Raw genomic sequence first — 18,234 nt, forward strand, 5'->3', positions numbered from 1 at the left:
TGCCCGAAGACGAAGCGGCGCGCAGGCACACTGAGCGTGGCATCCTCGATGACGAAGATGCCGCGCGTCTCGGCTCCCGTGCGCATGCGCGGGAGTGACGTCATCGCGGCTTTGCCGAATGACAGTGGCGGAGCTGCGAGACCCCACCAAGAAGATGGATTTGCCGAACTACAGGGGACAGCGGTGACTTCGCTGGCTCCTGTGTCAGGTAAGTGACACATAATGGGCTACTATGCGATGCATAGTAGTCCATTATGCTTTGCCTTTGCAGGGAATGAAAGAGGAAGTAAACTCATCAGGGTTTACTTCCTCTTTAACATAATACAGGCAGTTTCCAACTTTTTAAACATTCATTAGGACAGACATCATTCAAAACTAGCTTATAGCTGATAATAAAGGACTGTGAACACAGTACAGACAAGGTTAATTGAATTATACATTACCCCACAACCCATTTCTAAACATTACAAAGCAAGGAGAGGTTGTATTTTTAATCAAGTAAAAATCACTTTGAAAGGCAATCAGCAATTTTTACATTTTTTAAAGTTACATGTTATTTGGAACATGTAACAAATATAAAGTAAGTGTTATCCTAATTTGTCTGTAAAAGTGAAAATAAATTTAAGGTTACACTGTTACACCAAAAAAGGCATATGACCTTTAGATCAGACCTTAAAAAATGTACATCTGTAGAAACCTATCAATTCAGTAAACAGCAAAACATTTTACAGTTTAATATATAAAAAAGAAAACTTTCCTCTTTGACCTATGACAACAATAAGATAAACCATGTCACTAAGATTCTGTATGCATTTTTCTTAATTTTTTTTAACCATTAAAGGGTAAGGTTAAGTTCACATATGAGCGGATAGGAAATGCTTGCATAATCACTTGTGTTTCTGACTCGCACAAAAATGGGCTGTTCTTTAGCAAATGTATAAGGGGTTCCATCGTAGGTGTGCACAGCCTAGCGCACTAGGGTGTACACCCGAAAGCTTAAACACATATGCGTGTGTGTGTGCCTATGTATACACTGACGGTGTCAGTAGAGCAATGGACGGTGTCAGTAGGGCAGAGATTGGTGTCAGTAAGGCAGTGGCTGGTGTCAGTAGTTTTTAGCGTTATTATTTTCTTTTTTATTATTTTTTAAAAATTTTTATTTTATTTATTTTTTTACAATTTGTTTAGGAGCCTCGTTCACCAAAGGGGTGAACTATCACTTTGGTGAAATATCTGGGGTATAAACAGGGGGAATCTGTGGCACAGGGTTGATTAGGGTGTGCCCAAGCACACCCTGTGCGCACGCCTATGAGTTCCATTAATTCTTAATGGTACCCCCGTGTGCAAAACCACAAACTGCTGCAGCATCATGCAGTTCCATGCAGTGCATTCTTAAAAAGGTGTCAGGGACTTCTTTCCCCCACGTTTCTCCCAGGCACAGCAGGCAATTCAGATGAATGGGCTGCTGTATGTGCGAACTCAAATGTGTATGCACAAATGTGAACCTAAGCTAAGTGTGCTTTTAGTTGTACACATCTTGATTAAATATTCTAACCTAACACACCTCTCCCCCTGCCCCTGGCTCTGCCCAACCAGAGCTACTTCCTTTTATTAAGTAGGACAGCTATTGTCTGCCTTAGGCCGCGTACACACGCGGGGACTGTTCGCTCAACTTTGTCCGCTGAACAGTGTTTCGGCGGACAGTCCGCTCGTGTGTGGGCTTTCAGCGGACAGTTTCAGCGGACAGTCTGCTGAACAAAGTTTTTCGGAAATTCCGAAAAACTGTCCGCTCAAACTTTTTTCCTGCCAACAGTCCCCTCGTGTGTAGGCTTGTTCGTCAAACTAAGTTCCGCGCATGCTCAGAAAGGATTTACACGCCGAAGTTTGCATTGCAGTGTATAGGACGTCGTTTTCTAGTCCCGTCGTACGTGCCGTTCACGTCATCGCGCACGGTTTCAGCGGACTGTTCGTTCGTCGTGTGTGGGCAAGTCCGTCCATGCTAATTTTGAGCGGACTGTCCGCTGAAACTGTTTGACGGACAAAGTTGAGCGAACAGTCCCCGCATGTGTACGCGGCCTTAGTGTTTTCATTTATATCGGGGCAGGCAACAGCTTACCAATAAGGTATGAAAGCAGCTGGGTCAGGAGGGCCAGAAGGGTGGAAAAGCATTCTTTACTTTAACCACTTCAGCCCCAGAAGAGCACTTTGTGTGATTCGGCACTGTGTCACTTTAACTGACAATTGCGCAGTCGTGTGACATTGTACCCAATAGAGCTTTCTTTTGGTGGTATTTGATCGCCTCTGCGGTTTTTATTTTTTGTTAGCATTTACAACATAGGGGATAGATTTATGGCATTTTTATTATTATTTTGTTTATTAGTAATGCGGCGATATGCGATTTTTATTGTGACTGCGACATTATGGCGGACACTTTTGGCCCTATTGTGGGACAATTGTCATTTATACAGAGATCAGTGCTATAAAAATGCACTGATTACTGTGTAAATTACACTGGCAGGGAAGGGGGTTAAACACTAGGGGGCGATCAAGGGGTTAAGTGTGTCCTAGGGAGTGATTCGAACTGTGACAATTTTGAAAAAAACACGTTATTTTTTACTTTTTGCTATAATAAATACCCCCCAAAAATATATAAAAATATATTTTTTTCCTCAGTTTAGGCCACTATGTATTCTTCTACATATTTTTGGTTAAAAAATAAAATCGCAATAAGCCTATGTTGATTGGTTGAAAGTTAAAGCATCTACAAAATAGGGGATAGATTTATAGCATTTTTTTTTTTTTTTTACTAGTAATGTTGCCAATCTGCGATTTTTATCATGATCACGACATTATGGCGGACACATCGGACAATTTTGACACATTTTTGGAACCATTGGCATTAATACAGGGATCAGTGCAATTAAAAATGCATTGATTACTGTAAAAATGTCACTGGAAGTGAAGGGGTTAACACTAGGGGGCTGTGAAGGGATTAGCTGTGTTCCCTGGGAGGAGATTCTAACTGAAGGGGGAGGGACTAACTACAGGAAGTGACAGATCGTGGTTCCTAGCTAATAGGAACACACAATCTGTCACGCCTGTCAGAACAAAATAGGGAAGTGTGTTTACACACACTCGTCCCCAGGGGCGTAACTAGAAATCACAGGGCCCCATAGCAAAATGTTGTATGGGCCCCCCCCCCCCACCAAAAAAAATGAACTAATGCCATTAAACAACAGACTACCACACCCATGTGGTACAGTACCCAGGCAACGGCTTATATTAATTTTGAACAACAAAGTATGCAGTATACTCTATGCAGCCCCTGAAGGGAACACATTGCTGACCTCCAGGCCTTTTAACCAATTTCTGTTCTGTTATATAAAATGAAATAGTTCAACTCACCATAATGCAAAATCAGTGGGATCCCTGAGCGTGTCACTAGCCATCATCGCCTGCCACCAGATGCAGATTGTAACTTGTCAAACGTTGCGGAATGTCACCTACCACATGTTGCGGATTGTCACTTGCCAAGTCACCTGCCACACATTATGGATTGTCACTTGCCACGTCCTGGATTGTCACTTGCCACACATTATGGATTGTCACATGCCACGTCCTGGATTGTCACTTGCCACGTCACTTGCCACACATTATGGATTGTAACTTGCCACGTCCTGGATTGTCACTTGCCACACATTAAGGATTGTCACTTGTCACATCACCTGCTACACATTGCAGATTGTCCACTTGCCACGTCGCCTGCCACCAGATGCAGATTGTCACTTGTCACACGTTGCAGAATGTCACCTGCCACATGTTGTGGATTGTCCACTTGCCAAGTCCCGGATTGTCACTTGCCACATTACCTGCCACACATTACGGATTGTCACTTGCCATGTCCTAGATTGTCACTTGCCACGTCTCGGGTTGTCACTTGCCACGTCACCTGTCACACATTACGGATTGTCACTTGCCACGTCACCTGCCACACATTACGGATTGTCACTTGTCACATCACGGAGTTTCACTTGCCACGTCACCTGCCACATGTTACGGATTGTCACTTGCCACATCCAGGTTGTCACTTGCCACGTCACCTGCCACACATTACGGATTGTCACTTGCCACGTCCTAGATTGCCACACATTACAGATTGTCACTTACCACATCCTAGATTGTCACTTGCCACACATTATGGATTGTCACTTGCACGTCCCGGGTTGTCACTTGCCACGTCACCTGCCACACATTACGGATTGTCCCGTCACGGATTTTCACTTGCCACGTCACCTGCCACATGTTACAGATTGTCACTTGCCACATCCAGGTTGTCACTTGCCACGTCACCTGCCACACATTACGGATTGTCACTTGCCACGTCCTAGATTGCCACACATTACAGATTGTCACTTACCACATCCTAGATTGTCACTTGCCACACATTATGGATTGTCACTTGCACGTCCCGGGTTGTCACTTGCCACGTCACCTGCCACACATTACGGATTGTCACTTGTCACGTCACGGATTTTCACTTGCCACGTCACCTGCCACATGTTACGGATTGTCACTTGCCACATCCAGGTTGTCACTTGCCATGTCACCTGCCACACGTTACGGATTGTCACTTGCCACGTCCTGGGTTGTCACTTGCCACGTCGCCTGCCACACATTATGGATTGTCACTTGCTCTGCGACTTTCCTGCTGTGTCACATTATGGATTGTCATTTGCCACGTCATGGATTTTCACTTGCCACGTCGCCTGCCACACGTTACGGATTGTCACTTGCCACGTCCTGGGTTGTCACTTGCCACGTCGCCTGCCACACATTATGGATTGTCACTTGCTCTGCGACTTTCCTGCTGTGTCACAGAGTCAGCCAGCAGATTATCAGTCAGGCAGCAGAGAGATAATGTCATCTCTCTGCTTCCTGGCTGCCTGCACAGTGAGGGGGGAACTGCACTGCAGGGATGAGAGGGCGGCGAGAGATGATGTCATCTCTATGCTCCCTCGCCCGTCAGCTCCCTAAATGGCCAGCCCGCTCACGCCCACTCTCTCACCAGCGGACCGGCCACTCTCATCTGCCTCCCACTATCACCCGCGGAGCCCCCCGCGGACCCGCGGACTGCCCGCTCTCACCCGCGGAGCCGCCCGCGGTCCACCCGCGGACTACCCGCGGACCACCCGCGGAGCCGCGGACTACCCGCGGAGCCGCGGACTACCCGCGGGCCGCCCGCGGACCGCCAGCTCTCACCCGCGGAGCCGCCCGCGGACCACCCACGGAGCCGCGGACTGCCCGCGGGCCACCCGCGGAGCCGCCCGCTATCTCCCGCGGAGATATAGCGCCTGTCCTCACCGGGCCCCATTTGACTGCGGGCCCCATAGCGCCCGCATGTGCTGCTATGGCGGTAGTTCCGCCACTGCTCGTCCCTGTTCTGTGTCTCCAGCTCAGGAGCGCTCGTGGCCGGCAGTCATCACTACCGTCGGCCTCGAGCATCGGCACCCCCGCTGTGCAGCACGGCGCGCCTACTATGCCAACCCCGCGAGTCCGCATATAGTTATGTGGTTTTGCGCAGGGGAGCTGGTTCAGAAGCGGTTAAAGTACAAGTACTCTTTAATATTTAATTACCATTTTAGGAAGGTATCCTACTGTTTTTAAAGCCTTGCTATAACCAACTACAGAAGTCACTTTAATAGTTTTACTGTTTCTATCAGAATTTGCACCGATTTTATTTCTTTGTATAAGTCACGGATATTTTAAAAATGTAAATAACAATTCATCATCTTGAGAATTAATTTAGAATCCACAGCTTCTGGTTTAGAACCCACAGATGGGCATTGCATTCTGCATTCAAATTGCGTACACCCAGATTTCCATGGTGCCAGAAATAGACAAACAACTTTAAAGTCTGCTATTTATAGGGTTAAAAACAGTGAGTAACCAAGTTATAATTATGCACTATTAGACTAAATGTCAAGATTTCCTGTGTAAAATCAAGCATCCTACTTTGAAAAGCAAGACGAAAAAGGCCCAACTAAGGGTTAACTTAGAAACCAGTAAAATGTTCTATGGCCAGTCAGAAATGTAAACAGTAAAATGCATTACATTTTTACAACCGCGTGCATACACTGCACACATACAGCTCCAGAAGTGTGTGTTTTCAATCTCAGGCAGACTGTCCTGATTTGAACTTCGAAGTCCCGAGGCTATTTCAGTTCAGAACAATATCAAATTCCGGTATACAGTATGTCTCTAATCCAACCCCCTTATACCCACAGATACACAGGCAAAATGAGCAACTAGTGTAGGAATGTAGCTTAAATGTTCCCTCTGCACAAGTATTGGAAAACATGGAATATGAACATATTCCACCATACAAAGATCGTTTAGTAGGCGACACGAAGGCTATTCAGTTTAAGGCTCGTTTCACATATATATGCAAATTGGATGCATTTTGAACCGCATCTGATTTGCATGAGTTGTGAAATAACATTGATATCTGTTAAAACTGTTCACATATATGTGGTGCATCCACAGTGCAAATTTAAAAAGAATCCTGTGCGTTTTCTGAGCACTGCAGTGCGGTTCAGGTGTGAATTCCAAGCTCGCTGAGTTCTATGGGAAGGCTTCTGAATCGCACATGTGTTCAGTTCTGTTCAGGATTCAGGTCAGAATTCTCTTCTGTTTTCAATTCTGGATTTCAGCATGGATTGCTCTCCTACTACAGGTTGACACCTTGAGGCCGAGTTCACACTATACTACACGGCAGTAGTATGACTTTCATCCTACTTTGTTCTGCAACATCAGTCCTACATTGGTACTACATCCATCCAACTTCCATGAACAGGATACTACTTTGATCCGACTTTTCAGATAGTACGACTTGTCCTTTAACCAATCAAAACTAACACACAATGGGAGAGGCTACAGCAGGGGGCAGGAAATAACACAATGTCAGATGCCAAAGTCGGATGGTTAGGACAAGGATCCGACTTTCCTACTTCAATGATAGTCAATGGCCTGAAGTAGGATCAAAGTCAGACCAAAGTAGTACAGGGAGCATTTTCAAAGTCGGACTGACTTGTATCAGACCAGTTAAAACAGCTCCCATAGGGAAACATTGATTTTCACACATCATGCAACATGAGCTCCCAACGTCGGAGCGTTTGTCGTACAAGTGTGAACCCGACCTTAATGTACTATGTATTGGCCCAAACTGAAAACACAGCTGTGATAAAAAAATCTGTCTGACTTTTAATAAACAGACACTTACCTGTTTCACTGTCCAGCGATCCAGCTGCCTGGAGCCCCGATCCTCTCCCCCTCCTCTCCTCGGCACTTCCATTGAAACTGTGAGAACCTGGACATGACAGGTTGCAACTTCATGGCCGGGCGTGCATGCGCAAGTCGCGCTGCGCTCTCCCAGTGGACAGGCAATCTTCTGGGACCTGCCACGTGTCCCAGATTGCCGAGAGTGAGGGGGAGAGGAGGAGTCACCTAGGCGGCCCATAGGCGGAAGCAGGAAGTGGGACAGGAAGTCCCACTCAAAACTAAGCACCCATTCCCCCCCCAAAAAAATGACATTCCAAATGGGGCATGTAAGGGGGCAAGGAGTGCTTAACCCCTTAAGCCCTGACCAATTTGCAGCCAAAGGACCAAGCCCCTTTTCGCGATTCGGCACTGCGTCGCTTTAACCGACAATTGCAAGGTTGTGCGACGTGGCTCCCAAACAAAATTGGCATTTTTTTTCCCACAAATAGAGCTTTCTTTTGATGGTATTTGATCACCTCTGCGTTTTTTATTTTTTGCGCTATAAACAAAAATAGAGCGACAATTTTGAAAAAAATTCAATATTTTTTACTTTTTGCTATAATAGATATCCTCAAAAAATATATAAAAAACATTTTTTTTCCTCAGTTTAGGCCGATTCTACATATTTTTGGTAAAAAAAATCGCAAATTAGCGATTATTGATTGGTTTGCGCAAAAGTTATAGTGTTTAGAAAATGGGGGATAGTTTTATAGCATTTTTATTAATATTTTTTTTTTTTACTAGTAATGGCAGCGATCAGCAATTTTTTTGTAACTGCAACATTATGGCGGACACATTTACATTTTTTACACATTTTTGGGACCATTGTCATTTATACACCAATCAGTGCTATTTAAATGCACTGATTCCTGTGTAAATGACACTGGCAGTGAAGGAGTTAACCACTAGGGGGCAGTGTAGTGTTATGTATGACGTTATGTGTTTTTTTTTATTGTAGGGGGCATGGCCTGGCATGTGACGTCACTAATCGTCTTTCCCTATAAAAGGGAAGAGACGATCGGTGACAACCACAGTAGGAAGCACAGGGAGAGGTTTGTTTACACAGACCTCTCCTTGTTCTTCAGCTCTGTGACCCGATCGCGGGACACCAGCGGTGATCAGGTCTGCTGGTCCTGTGGCCCCGGTCACGGAGCTCAGGACCGGGTCAGGAGTGCGCCGGCGGCGCGCTCCCGACCCACGGCTGGGCACTTAAAAAACAACGTACAGGTACGTGCTTGTGCCCAGCCATGTCATTCTGCCGACGTATATGTGCAGGAGGCGGTCCTTAAGTGGTTAAGCGTGAAAGTCTGAAACATGTAAGAACACATACTTGAATAGGATTTTTTTTTTTGGTGTCACTTTACCTACCGTGTATACATTGATATTTCTCTTTTATAAAGGCACTAGAATCATGTTTCTGGTACAAATTATTTTTTAATGTCATACTACAAACATGAATGGACACAAATTTTACAAGTTTACGGTTTAACAAAAATCAGTAACATAAAATAAAAAATACTGAGGAAAGAAGGGAATTAAGGAACGAATAAAATGAAATTAGTGTCCTGGAAAGGTTTGCAACAGTCACTGGCAACTCTATAACTTCCACCATATAATGTACATATTTGGTGCAGAGTCTGGTGTGGTTTCCATTCCATTTCACACTGAAATCGCACCTGAACCTGACTGAAAAATGCACAGGACCCTTTTAAAATTCACACCACAACTGGCCTATATACTGTATATGTGAACCGACTGCAATGAAACCGGTCTGGTCCACATGTTATGCAAATTGGATATGGTTCAAATCGCATCTAATTTGCATTTATGTGAATCAAGCCTACAAGCCCGATGTCTGTTTTTTTGGAAGTCTGATGCACAAACTGTTCCACCTGATCCTGCAAGCCCTAGCATATTTCACTCTACCTGGAGCTTACTCATAGTGCGGCTTCTTTCTTTTTTCTTTTTTGTTTAATATAAAAACAATTCGTGTTCACTAAGGGCTCTATCACACGGGCTCTATCACACGGGCACACAGCCCCATGCAGTTGCCAGAGAGAATTATAAATTTTTTTGTTCAATGCTGAATTTCTCCAGGGAAACCCATAGAAAGTGAATAGGAGTGCATTGACTATTAGACATGTGCAGAGTGAAATATTTTGTTTCGGAATTTCGATTTCGTCAGAAAAATAAATGTATTTAGTTATTCCCGAAATTCTTTTTTATTTATTTAGTTTTTCGTTCAAAAATTGCATTCGTCCGAAAATCCACATGAATTACAGTTGAATCTGTCTTTGAAGGCTTATGGTGTCTGTCGAAGGTATAAAGAAGATTTGACAGAGCCGCTAAACTCTATATAGCCTATAGGCAGAGCATTTGACTCCGGAAATGTAAGATTGCAGCGTTGTACAGTTTCGATGCTCCATCGAATATTATTATAAACATGTGTGTTTTTCTTTGCTTTGTCGAATCTCCATCGTTCATGTTGAATGAATGGTCTAAGTCTCACAGAGTCAGGTGTCAGATAGTGAGTGACTGATAATAACGAATATAACATTCATCATCATCATTATTTTTATTTTACTTCCCCCACTAAGGATGAGCCGAACACCCCCCGGTTCGGTTCCCACCAGAACCTGCAAACAGACCTAAGCTTCGTGTGAACTTTAGAACCCTATTAAAGTCTATGGGACTCCAACATTCGAAATCGAAAGTTCTCATTTGAAAGGCTAATATGCAAGTTACTGTCCTAAAAAGTGTTTGGGGACCCGGGTCCTGCCCCAGCGGACATGTATCAATGCAAAAAAAAGTTTTAAAACTGGCTATTTTTTTGGGAGCAGTGATTTTAATAATGATTAAAGTGAAAAAATAAAAGTGTAATATTCCTTTAAATTTCGTACCTGGGGGGTGTCTATAGTATGCCTGTGAAGGGGCGCATATTTCCCGTGCTTAGAACTGTCCCTGCACAAAGTGTCATTTCTGCAGGAAAAAAAGTCATTTAAAATCACTCGCGGCTATAATGAATTGTCGGCTCCCATAATACAGGGAACACTCATTGATAAAAAAATAATTCCCCCAAATTCAAGGTTTCCGTTACTTCTGAGGGGGTCGGGGTCACCCACACGTCATTGGGGAAGCCCGGCTTCCCCATTTGCATCAGAGGGGGTGGGGTCAGGTGATGGGTGGCCCCGCCCTCCGCATATAAGAAACATCAGGCCGCCGGGATCCCGCAGTGTCTCCTCCGTGGAGACAGAAGATGGATGGATTCGCTGCGCTGGATCAGATCAGCCATCGCTGGACCCCAGAGAGATGATCATCCGTCGCTGGATAGCAAGAGTGGATTACCACCTCTGGAATTTTTTATTTATTTTTTATTTTTAATAAAGGACTTTTTCAAAAGTGTCTTTGTCTTATTTAACAATTTTTTAAACTTTCTTTGTGAAATGGTAGAGGTACTTTTGTACCCCCTTACCATTTCAAACGGGGGGGGGGCAGCTTCCAAAATTGGGAACAAATCCCACAGGAATATATTGTTCGTGGCTTTTTTGCTTACCTAAATATCCTGCCATGTTGCACAACACCAATGCATCTCTCAAATTGCAGCATCGGTAAATAGGTGAAAATCCGTAGTGAAAACCAAATCTGTCTGAAAAAAGGACTGCCCAATATAAGTATCCAGAAACTTCGCCCATACCAACAAATCTTCATAGAGGGAATTAGTCAGCCTAATATGTGCAAACCACGACTTAAGGCCAGATATAGAAAAGATACAGATGCCGCGAAAAATTGCGACCCCACTGACATGATCCTGCAGGCAAAAGCTAATACTCCTAGAACAATTGCATCTCTTGTAAAATAACTATCTTCCTCTGTAAGAAACGGGATAACCAAAATTTTAATTTTGCAAGCTTTTCCTCAAGCAACTCAATTTGACATGTGTAATGATGAGGTAGACAGACACGTCTTTTCCTCTGCCAATGGAACCCCAAAATTCTGGGAAATTCCTCAAAATGGCTGCAACAAATCCAAACAAAGAGTAGAGCCAGGTGATCCCACAAATAAAAATTCATGCCAATAATGTAACACACTGTCCACCCCAGACTGAAAGCAAAGCCCCCAATGAAGAAAAGTGGAGAAGGCTTTGAATTATGAACATAACAAGGACCTTGGGAGACACTTGTCAAAAAAATATCAGCCCTAAACTGAAAACCCAGGGAGTTGAAGGCTGATGGGGAGAGTGACAAGAGGCAAAATGTTGATTTTATATCAGCTTTAGTAATTAGAGCACCCTTTCCAAATGACCTAATTTCGACAATTGCATCTTCAAACGACATGTGAGACACTGGGCAAGGAGCCACAGCAATGTCCTCATTTAACAAACTCCCTTTTGGAAAAAACTGATGGAATAAGACGGAAGGCCTTGGGTTCCCACTTAGGCACCTCCCCCATGGGGAAACACGAAAGTTGCTAAAAGGCAGGTACCTAAAAGGACCCTTAATGTGCCCTTCAGCTATCTCTTACCACAGCTTGACCCCAACCACCTGGAGAAAAATCTCAATCGCCTTCAAATTACTCAATAGCGTACCTCCTTCTTCTAAAAGGGGGTAAGGGGGTGGGGGGAGGGGTCAATAGGAAAACCTGTGAAAAAAACAAAACCTTCAATGAGAAAACGCGCCTTCTCTCTGTTTGGGTACTTGTCCAAATATTGGCACAGTTTTTTTTTAGAGTGCAGGCTTTTAGAAAAAATAAATAAATATCCCCCTGCACTTGATTGGACCCTGCATTCGTGTGCTTCTTGACCACTGGGTGCTCTCCTGCACAAAAGGCACCTTCCTGCTTATATTTACAGGATGCATTCCCATGGCATTGACTTTCATAGAAAAAAAAACAGTCTCTTCTATAGGCTGTATTCACAGGGTTAACCGTTCTCTTATTCAGTGTAACTTGTTTCAAGGACAAAATCAAATTAAGCCACAAACCCACATTTTTCATGCCCCACCTGAGCGAGGGGTTTATGGACAATTTATTTCTAAACGACTTGTCATAAAAATACCGCCTGACAGAATAGATGAAAAAGGCCTGAAGCAATTATGAAAGGACTTGGGTATTTATCTACTCCTGTCCATATCCTTTCTTTCACTGACAAGCTTAAATGATAACCTAAGGGGTACAATTCACAGGACATAACATCATACACACTTCAGGAAGCCTAGTCCTAGCAAGCACACAGCACTTACAGACTCGAATGACTGATACATTTCTCTGTACCCCCCTATTACCAATGGGTCTGAGAGCATGCGTTAAAAGAGGTAAAGCCCTGAGAAATAGCAGGGACTGAAGAAGTCGTATGAGCTGAAGGAACAGAGTGGACAGTTTAAACAGAGGAGATACATTTATATAGTAAAGAGCCACTCAATTAGACAAGGCATCAAAATGTGCAAACTCACCAGCTGCTGGGAGCTGCCCCACCTCCTGCTGAGCCATCCCTTCCACCAGCCGACTTGGTTCAGGGACTTGTGGGGTATGCACAGCCAAGGACATGACCTGATGGGCATCTCCATACCCTACTTCTTGCTGAAATGCCTCCTGTGTTCTGGGGGCCTGTGGAGAGGACAGTTGCTCCCTTTCTTTCCACTCTGTGGGCTGTCTGGCTTTGCCGCGCCTTCCTCCACTGTTCGCTGATGATGGGGAAAAGGACTGTCTCTTCTTGCTGGTGTGGCAGCCCCGACCTGCCTTGCCGCCACCATCTTCTGCCACTCTGCTCTGCGGCTCGCATTCCTCTTCGGCTTCCCCTGTGGCTGGGCTGTAACACTCTGGCGGGATGCAGCAACGTGACCTCTCATGCAGGGCTGTCTTCTTCTCAAGCTGGCTTGAACTCCGCCACTGCACCCACTGGCAACCCACGCTTCCTCCATTATTGTGCTCCTGCTGCTTTCCTCCATTCTCCTCAGCTAGCGCTTAACAAAGCCAAAGTCATACTTCTCCCCTGTCACTGCGGGCCTTTTCCAACAACTGCCTTACCAGGGACTCCCTGTGAATGCTGAAGGTAAGCTCTTCTGCTGCTACTCAGGTCCCAGGGTAAAAGGAATAAGCCTCCCACACACAGCTCTTATATAGACAATCCCAACTTCCAGAAAATTCTTCACATGCCCATTAGATCTTCCTGAAAATGGCAGTAACATATTTAAAGGGACAGTAAGGCCGCGTACACACGCGCGGACTGTTGGCCCAACTTTGTCCGTCCAACAGTTTGAGCGAACAGTCCGCTCAAACTTAGCATGGACGGACATGGCCACACACGACGGACAAACAGTTTGCTGAAACCGTGCGCGATGACGTGAACGGCACGTACGACGGGACGAAAAATACGACGTCCTATACACTGCAATGCAACCTTCCGACGTGGAAATCCTTTCTGAGCATGCGCGAGACTTAGTTGGCCGAACAAGCCTACACACGAGCGAACAGTCCGCTGAAACCTTGTTTCAGCGGACAGTTTTTCGGAATTTCCGTAAGACCTTGTTCGGCCAACTGTCCGCTGAAACTGTCCGCTGAAGCCCCACACACGAGCAGACTGTCCGCCCAAACACTGTTCAGCGGACAAGGTTGGGCGAACAGTCCGCGCGTGTGTACGCGGCCTAACCTTTTCCTGCTAAACCATGGTAAACAACAATTAAATGTTATTTTAAAGATATGAGGTGAGGGAGCCACAATCTCAAGCAGGTGGGCCCCAAATTGTGCCCCCCCCCCTTCATTCCCTGCATACCTATCAAACTCTTCTGTGCGGGTGAGGCCGCGTACACACGCGCGGACTGTTCGCCCAACCTTGTCCGCTGAACAGTGTTTGGGCGGACAGTCCGCTCGTGTGTGGGGCTTCAGCGGACAGTTTCAGCGGACAGTTGGCCGAACAAGGTCTTACGGAAATTCCGAAAAACTGTCCGCTGAAACAAGGTTTCAGCGGACTGTTCGCTCGTGTGTAGGCTTGTTCGGCCAACTAAGTCTCGCGCATGCTCAGAAAGGATTTCCACGTCGGAAGGTTGCATTGCAGTGTATAGGACGTCGTATTTTTCGTCCCGTCGTACGTGCCGTTCACGTCATCGCGCACGGTTTCAGCAAACTGTTCGTCCGTCGTGTGTGGCCATGTCCGTCCATGCTAAGTTTGAGCGGACTGTTCGCTCAAACTGTTGGACGGACAAAGTTGGGCCAACAGTCCGCGCGTGTGTACGCGGCCTGAGTGCATACATCCAATGCACTCCCATTAACTTTCTATGGACAAACAGCTCTGTCCACTGCATGGGGATGACCACCCAGATGAATAAGCTCTAAGGGTTAATAAAGGGAAAAAATGTTAAAAAAACATTTATGGGATTGTATTTTTTATTTTTTTTTGGTTGAACTAGATGGACTTGTGTCTTTTTAGACCTGACTATCTAACTATGTAACTATGTAATTCCTCTTGTTGGGGAGTAGCAATTTTAACCACCTGCCACCCAACTGTTATAGAGAAACAGCCGCTGCTTCCTGAAGCCGCTTCCTGAAGGCGGGAGGCTTTTTTAAAACTGTTTTCTATTTTGTCTATTGGACATGGCAGGGTACAGTGGCAATGACATGATCACTGTGACTATTCACAGTAATCACAAATATAAACAAAAGCCACATTTTTCAGCCACAGCTCATTTTCCTCTCACCCACCGATTGACTGTGAGAGGACACAGACTGTTTCTTGATTGTAGTTGCAGCAGCACATATTAAAGTATACCAGAGCCACCCAGTGTCCCTGATCACTAGCCACACCGATACAGTGTCACCAAACCAATTTAGCCAGCCACACTGTCCCTGATCACTAGCTACACCAGTAGAGTATCACTAGACTAGTGTAGACAGCTACACCAGACTAATGAATGCTAGCTACACCAGTGCAGCCAGCAACAGTGTTCCTGATTACAGCCGCACCAGTCCCAGTGTCGCCGGACCAATATAGCCACTGACAGCGTTCCTGTTCGCCACCACACCTGTTGTCAGAGAATACCAACCGGCCATTTGGCTAATAGAAATGTGCATGTCAAAAGACATTTGGCTTATAGAGATGCGCATGCGCGCATGTATGTTCACAGAAAGGCTAACAGAAATATGCATGTGCACATGAATGTGCAGACGGGCTATTTAACCACTTTCAGACCGGACCATTTTGCTGGTAAATGACCAGAGGTCTTTTTACACTTTGGCACTGCGCTGCTTTAACTGGTAATTGCGCGGTCATGCAATGTTGTACCCAAACAAAATTTGCGTCCTTTTCTTCCCACAAATAGAGCTTTCTTTTGATGGTATTTGATTGCCTCTGCGATTTTTATTTTTTGCGATATAAACGTAAAAAGACCGCAAATTTTGAAAAAAAATGATATTTTCTACTTTTTGTTATTAGAAAAATCCAATAAACTCAATTTTAGTCATACATTTAGGCCAAAATGTATTCAGCCACATGTCTTTGGTAAAAAAAAAGTCAATAATTGTATATTTATTGGTTTGCGCAAAAGTTGTCACATCTACAAACTAAGGTACGTTTTCTGCAATTTACGCAGCTTTTAGTTTACGACTGCCTATCTCATTTCTTGAGGTGCTAAAATGGCAGGGCAGTACAAACCCCCCCCAAATGACCCCATTTTGGAAAGTAGACCCCCTAAGGAAATTGATAAGAGGCATGTTGAGCCCATTGAATATTTTATTTTTTTGCCTCAAGCGATTGAATAATGACAAAAAAAAAAATTTTTTTTTTTTTTTACACAAAGTTGTCACTAAATGATATATTGCTCACACATGCTATGGGCGTATGTGAAATAACACCCCAAAATAAATTCTGCTGCTTCTCCTGAGTACGGGGATACCACATATGTGGGACTTTTTGGGAGCCTAGCCGCGTACGGGGCCCCGAAAACCAAGCACCGCCTTCAGGCTTTCTAAGGGCGTAAATTTTTGAGTTCACTTCTCACTACCTATTACAGTTTTGAAGGCCATAAAATGCCAAGATGGCACAAAACCCCCACAAATGACCCCATTTTAGAAAGTAGACACCCCAAGCTATTTGCTGAGAGGCATGTTGAGTCCATGGAATATTTTATATTTTGCCACAAGTTGCGGGAAAATTACAAACTTTTTTTTTTTTTTTTTTTTTTTCACAAAGTTGTCACTAAATGATATATTGCTCACGCATGCCATGGGCATATGTGAAATGACACCCCAAAATAAATTCTGCTGCTTCTCCTGAGTACGGGGATACCACATATGTGGGACTTTTTGGGAGCCTAGCCGCGTACGGGGCCCCGAAAACCAAGCACCGCCTTCAGGCTTTCTAAGGGCGTTACAGTTTTGAAGGCCATAAAATGCCAAGATGGCACAAACCCCCCCCAAATGACCCCATTTTGGAAAGTAGACACCCCTAAATTTAGGGGTACACTAGTGAGACTAGGTAATAAATGGCGGGTGCCCTGAAACTATAAAAAAATAACTAACCAACCAGCATCACCTGTAACAGTTATATGGTGATCACTGGTGAAAGGGTTAACTAGGGGGCAATCAGGGGGCTTTATGCGGTAGTATATGGGGTCCCTGGCGCTATAAAAAGCTGCGGCGAACCTAAATACCTACCTGCTTAACTAGCGTCACCTGTGACACTAATACAGCGATCAGAAAAACGATCGCTTATTAGGCTGGGTTCACACTGGAGCGATGCGGGAACGCCACGAATGCGCGGCGGGTTCCCGCATCGCATGCCTCCCGGCGGCAGTTCACACTGCCCTATGCGAACTGCTGGGAGTGTCAGTGAAATGTTACTGACACCCCCAGATCAGTTCGCATATCGCAGTGCGATCTGCAAACTCGGATCGCATGGTGTGAACACCCATGCGATCCGATTCTGCTGCGGGCCAAAAAAAGGGTCCCGTGCGAATTTGCGGCGGGTGCGGCGGGTGTGGCGGGTGCGGCGGGTGCGGCGAATGGCTGAACTCGAATCGCACAGAGATCGGATGTGATTTGCACTGCAGTGCGGTGCGAATCACATCCGTTCTCATAAACCGCTGCAATGTGAACCCAGCCTTAGTGACACTGGCGACGGGGGGTGATCACGGGGTTAAACCTTTATTGGGGGGGTTAGGGGGGTACCTTAGAACTAAAGGGGGCTAACCCTAACTGCCCTAACAGTTATTAGTCACAAATGACACCCGCCGGGTGATCAGGGGGTTAAACCTTTATTAGGTAATAAATGGCGGGTGCCCTGAAACTATAAAAAATAACTAACCAACCAGCGTCACCTGTAACAGTTATATGGTGATCACTGGTGAAAGGGTTAACTAGGGGGCAATCAGGGGGCTTTATGCGGTAGTATATGGGGGTCCCTGGCGCTATAAAAAGCTGCGGCGAACCTAAATACCTACCTGCCTAACTAGCGTCACCTGTGACACTAATACGGCGATCAGAAAAATGATCGCTTATTAGGCTGGGTTCACACTGGAGCGATGCGGAAACGCCGCAAATCCGCGGCGGGTTCCCGCATCGCATGCCTCCCGGCGGCAGTTCACACTGCCCTATGCGAACTGCTGGGAGTGTCAGTGAAATGTTACTGACACCCCCAGATCAGTTCGCATATCGCAGTGCGATCTGCAAACTCGGATCGCATGGTGTGAACACCCATGCGATCCGATTCTGCTGCGGGCCAAAAAAAGGGTCCCGTGCGAATTTGCGGTGGGTGCGGCGGGTGTGGCGGGTGCGGCGGGTGCGGCGAATGGCTGAACTCGAATCGCACAGAGATCGGATGTGATTTGCACTGCAGTGCGGTGCGAATCACATTCGTTCTCATAAACCGCTGCAATGTGAACCCAGCCTTAGTGACACTGGCGACGGGGGGTGATCACGGGGTTAAACCTT

This window comes from Lithobates pipiens, unplaced genomic scaffold (assembly GCF_037356315.1).
Source record: "Lithobates pipiens isolate NorthernLeopardFrog02 unplaced genomic scaffold, aLitPip1_a1.2 Scaffold_23, whole genome shotgun sequence".
Classification (NCBI taxonomy): domain Eukaryota; kingdom Metazoa; phylum Chordata; class Amphibia; order Anura; family Ranidae; genus Lithobates; species Lithobates pipiens.